This window comes from Lissotriton vulgaris, chromosome 5, assembly GCF_964263255.1.
Source record: "Lissotriton vulgaris chromosome 5, aLisVul1.2, whole genome shotgun sequence".
In the NCBI taxonomy this organism is placed as follows: domain Eukaryota; kingdom Metazoa; phylum Chordata; class Amphibia; order Caudata; family Salamandridae; genus Lissotriton; species Lissotriton vulgaris.
The window spans coordinates 1,438,670,189-1,438,675,690 of record NC_141693.1 but is presented as its reverse complement, the minus strand read 5'-3'; the positions used below and the strand labels follow the sequence as shown (position 1 = coordinate 1,438,675,690).

At 46.8% G+C, this 5,502-nt stretch overlaps 1 pseudogene; it reads right to left on the bottom strand.

Annotated features, from left to right (window-relative positions):
- Positions 1-5,120: 5,120 nt before the first annotated feature.
- LOC147712708 (5S ribosomal RNA) lies at positions 5,121-5,232 on the bottom strand (annotated as a pseudogene).
- Positions 5,233-5,502: the final 270 nt, after the last annotated feature.

Sequence of the window (5,502 nt, the reverse complement as noted above, 5' to 3'; positions counted from 1 at the left end):
GCAGTCATGAATTAAGAATTTGTTGTCTCTTCTCCACAGTATTGAAGGGGACCCATGACCCATTAATAGAGATAGTCAATAAGATGGAAACTTATGTTGACCTTATATTTTACGTGTATTTCATAGATCCCGAGTCTCAGGCTGTCAAGGGGAGAGGAGATAACTGCAAGAGGACAATATCGGTGAATGGCTTATAGAATGTCATATCACGGAGGATCTGGTGAGGAAGGAGATTTTCAGGGCAGACACGTGCGGGTCCTACGTGATGTACCTCCAAACTGTGACAAACAAGTTCCCTTCACCCAAACAGGGCTGCTCTTTTCTCACTCTTTTAACAAGGCAAGGCAAGAGGCAGTCTTCATCTTCTTCTTCTGCAGGGAAGTACTTATCTTGCTTGAAATAGTAATTAGACTCCTGACAGTGTCGTGGATGCTGTGACGGAGTGTGATGAACGGATATCCATGGGCCTATAAATCAATAGTGCAGCAGATGCAATGGCATCGGAGCCCAGAAGTGTTTGAGGCGCTCCGGTCCTCAAAAATGGCTGCTGTTTTACTACCAAACTGTGATCACAAAGCCCATTTCCTTGCTTGCAATAAAACCAATTGCACCTTTGCTGCGTTGCTACATTTACTACTCATAATTCAGATATCTTTGTTCTAAATCAGACAGCACTATGGCTCCTTAGCCCCTTTGCTATGGATATTCAAATATTATGTCTGCCTAATGTACACGGGAAATGCATACATTATACACACATAGAACACACGCACTTGTAATATTTTAGATTACACAACGACTATGCACGCAATCATTATTTCCTTGCATTTGTCTAAATTATGTCTGGGAAAGCATTTGTTTATCAATTTTGCATGACCTGCGAGGTTTCCAGAGGACGTGTCATAGAAAGCTATTTTGCAAAAAAAGACACTGCTGGAGCACAGGTCAGGAATGACTGAACTGGTTAACCTTTAACCACTGCTTAAGGTACAAAATAGTCTTTCAGCCACTTCTTTGCTCTTTAATCTGGACATTTCAAGCTATAATAAAAGTCATGGAATTGTTTAAAGTTTCTGTGAAGACAGATTCTTTAGAGGTATAGTTTTAAAACACTTAATAAGGTTAAGCCTCGAGGGTGTGAACATTGTGTTCTCGTCGTTTGCCTACATTTCGAACAGTGTGCTTACCAAGTCATGGCTTCTGGGTGAATTTCTGTTAATGAGGCTTTATTATGGTTCGCATTAACCAAAGAAAAAAATAACCTCGTCAAGATCAGTACAGGCCTCCAGACAGCAGAAGAACCTATGAAGAATTAAAGAGCCAAAGACAAAATCATTTTGAACGTGGTCTCAAATGTTTCCGTTCCGTGTTAGTCAGACCCTTTTAAAAAGACTCCTTGTATATTCCCTGCTTGTGTTGCAGTATTTCCTTTTCTAATTATGAAGACGGGGTATTGGTGGCCTCTGAAATTTCGGAGCAGGAGATGTGCTGGTCTTAGCTTTTAATGCTATATTTTTCAATGTGACAGTGAACATGGGCATCCGCAGGAATGTTTCGGGGGGGGGGGGGGGGGGGGTAACATTAACTTCTTCACCATCCTTTGACATGATTGAGCACGAGTATTAAATACATTTAAAAAAAAATCTAATAAGACAAAGAGCTTAAATAAACAAAGAAACCCATGGGGGGAGAGAAAAATCTTGTGAGACGCCACAGCAGACGACCTGGCAACTACAATAAAACAGAGGGAAAAACTAAAAATGTCGAGAAAAAAATAAAAACATTCTAAATCAGGTTGATGTGGTTCTACAGCGTACTCACACACTTTCTCTTGGGGCCAAATTTACAGTGTGGTTTGTGGCCGATGGCCGCACCAGTGGGGGCGGGGTCAGTGGGGAGGGGGTGGGGCTAGAGCAACAAAAAAACGATGACCATAAGGTTGAACACATGCTCCTGCAGTGGACGCCTTCATCCTCTGAGCTACAAGACCCGGCATACACACATCTTTCTCTCTCTCTCTCTCTCTCTCTCTCTCTCTCTCTCTCTCTCTCTCTCTCTCTCTCTCTATCTCTCTCTCTCTCTTTCTCTCTCTCTCTCTCTCTCTCTCTCTGTCTCCCTCCCTCTCTCTCTGTCTCCCGCCCTCTCTCTATCTCTCTCTCCCTCTCTCCCTCCCTCTCCCTCTCTCTGTCTCACTCACTCACTCTGTCTTCTATCTCTCTCTCCCTCCCTCTCTCTCTGTCTCCCTCTATCTCTCTTCCTGTCTAACTCACTCTCTCTCTCCCTCTGTCTCCCTCCCTCTGTCTCCCTCCCTCTGTCTCCTTCTCTCTGTTTCCTACTCTGTCTGTCTTCCTCTGTCTGTCTCCCTCTGTCTGTCACCCTCTGTCTGTCGCCCTCTGTCTCCCTCCCTCTGTCTGTCTCCCTCCATCTGCCTCCCTCCCTCTGTCGCCCTCCCTCTGTCTCCCTCCCTCTGTCTCCCTCTCCCTCTCTCTATCTCCCTCTCCCTCCCTTTGTATCCCTCTCTCTGTCTCCCTCTCTCTCTGTCTCCCTCTGTCTCCCTCTGTCTCTCTCAGTCTCCCTCCCTCTCCCTCCCTCTGTCACCCTCTGTCTCCCTCCCTCTCTCTCTCTCTCTCCCTCTGTCTCCCTCTCCATCTCCCTCTCTGTCTCTCTTAGTATCTGCCTCTATCTGTCTGTCCCTGTCTCAGCCTCTATCTGTCTGTTTGTTCCTGTCTCTATCTGTCCCTGTCTGTCCCCTTTGCCTCCCTCTGTCTCCCTCTCCCTCCCTCTCCGTCTCTCTGCCTGTCTCTGCCTGTCTGCTCCTGTCCCTCCATCTGTTTCTGCCTGTCTCTATGTCTGTCTCCCTCCCTCCCTCTCTCTCTATCTGTCTCCCTCCCTCTCTGTCTCCCTCTCTCTCCCTCTATCTCCCTCTGTCTCACTCACTCTGTCCGTCTCCCTCTCTCTTTCTCTCTCTCTCTCTCTGTCTCCCTCTCTCTATCTCCCTCCCTCTCTCTCCCTCTGTCTCCCTCCCTCTGTCTGTCTCCCTCCCTCTGTCTCCGTCCCTCTGTCTACCTCCCTCTGCCTCCCTCCCTCTGTCTCCCTCCCTCTGTCTCCCTCCCTCTCTGTCTCCCTCTCTCTCTCTGTCTCCCTCTCTCTCTGTCTCCCTCTCCCTCTCTCTGTCTCCCTCCCTCTGTCTGTCACCCTCTGTCTGTCACCCTCTGTCTTTCACCCCCTGTCTGTCACCCCCTGTCACCTCACCCCAGCTTCCCAGGCACACACACAGCCGCACCGAGTACTTCACAGGTCTTTAAAAAACCATTTACTTGTTAATGAGGCTTTGTTGTGAATCACCCGGCCCCCTTTGAGCAGAGTGTCTCGGAGCCCGCGCTGCTGCGACGGTGTTTGCATACACTCTTTAATTTTTTTTTAAAAAACACAGATATGATTTCTGCATGGCACGTTAAAGGCAGACGGCCCATTGTCATTCTTTATGTGATGATCAGCAGCAGACAGAATGACAATGGGCCTGTCCACAGTCTGCTTGAGGTCGGGAAGAAGCTGCTGCAGTCTCTAGAGTTCAAAGAGAAGTGCGAGAGGCCTCAAGTGAGAGACCGTTTAAACTCCTTGGGCTTCTCGCAGGGGAATGGCACAGCCTGCTGTAATTGTGAAAATTAATAAAAGGAATGTTGATGGCCTCCCTGCTCAGAACACATGGGCGTCCGCTACAGCAACGTGTGTTGCCTGAGTGATAATACTATATTGTCACTGGGCCAGCACCGGACGGACCAGCGATCCAGGCAGGCCCGGTTCTATGATTCTTGCTCAGGGAGGGCCACGAACATCGATGGGTGGGCCACAAACATCGATGGGTGTCCCACAAACATGAACGGGGAATGGACAGTGGTACAAAGTATTGCAAAGATCTGATATTTTAGGTACTGACATTGCCAATTTTTGAACACCATAAGTATTAAACAACGAGGGACCTACTTTATTTTCCATGCTTTGCTTCTGGCTTTATGTTCCTGTTGCCACACATCTCTTTGCAGCTTTTCATGTTTTAAAAAATAAAATATAAATTCCACTTTGCAGTTTGCAAAGCATTGAAGTTTAAAAGTATGGTGCAGTAAGCCCTCTGACAACTTTACACACCCCTGCCTAATAAAATAATTCAGACTTTACAATTATTTATCCTCCCTTTCTATGTAAATAGGCAATAACAACTCACTTAAAAACTGAGCAATGGTTTTGCCAAATGTGCAAAACCAATGCAACTCACCAGTTGTGCTAACCAACGCACATGTAATTCATGTTCCCCATCATGCTCAAAACTCTTTCTTAATTGGGCCTGGGTCTTTCTCCCATCTCTTTTGAGGTCATCCAAGATTTTACTGAGATATTGCTTTTTTTCCCTTCTAGCCTCTGGCTGTCATCCCTGTAGAGGTGATACTCCCAGCATTCACATCTCCCCCTTAATGGAAGAAGCAACACCATACTTGAAGTGCTAGTAGTGAGTTGTCTGCTTGTTTAGGTAGGAGCAACCCTTTCTGGTAGCCACAGTGCTGCTAACAAGTCAACGTAAGGGCAGACAGTGCCTTCCCAAAGGAGTCTCTGAGACTAAAAAAACACCCCGAAGGGAAAAACCTCTGATGAAAGCGGTGACTCCAGAATCCAGGCGAAAGGACACGAAAAGGAGGATAGTCAGCAAGGGGATGACAGACCTGGGAAAAAGAGAAGTATTGCAGAAGAAGGAACCCACAGGACCAAAATACCAAACTGAAGAAAGTGTCACCAACAGAAGCGAATAGATATCAACAGGAGAAAAGAGACACCAACAGGAGCGAAGAGTGTTGCAACGCAAGAAAATGAGAACTCCAGCCCCTTATATATATATACACAAGAACAGCAAGGAAGTGACACAACAGGAAAAGGAGAACCACCATCTTGGTTTAGGAAGAAAAAGGAAAAAGGTTAGAAAACCTCCATCTTGGAATTGTGAAGAAAAAAAAGTACTCAGGGCACTCTGGGAAACAGACAGGGGAATTTTGGAAGGAAGGAACACGAAAAAATAGCCCCTAACAATGACTGCAGGCAACTCATATTAAGGTCACTCTAAGATTCAGGTAAGTCTGCAGCACCTGGTTTTCCCAGGCAGTCTCCCATCCAGGTACTAACCAGGCCCGGCCCTGCTTAACTTCAGACGACAACAGGTGCTTTTAGGGTGGTATGGCCGCTGCCTACAGTGGCGGGGTGCCCCAAGAGAAAAGAGAAGTGCTTCATGGCACGTCTTTGCATCCTTAAAAAAACTGCAGGGCGTGGCACTGAGCTGCTGCATGCCCAGTGTCCAGAAATAGGTGTCACGGACCGAGTTACGGCCCAAGCTGTGAGGCGGGATGTGAGCAGGTCATGACCCAGTCCACGGCATAACACCACATCTATTAGATTTTCAAAGTGTCTGTATGTCTGTCCATATATTATACCAACTTTTCATTTTGTCTCCCTCCCTCT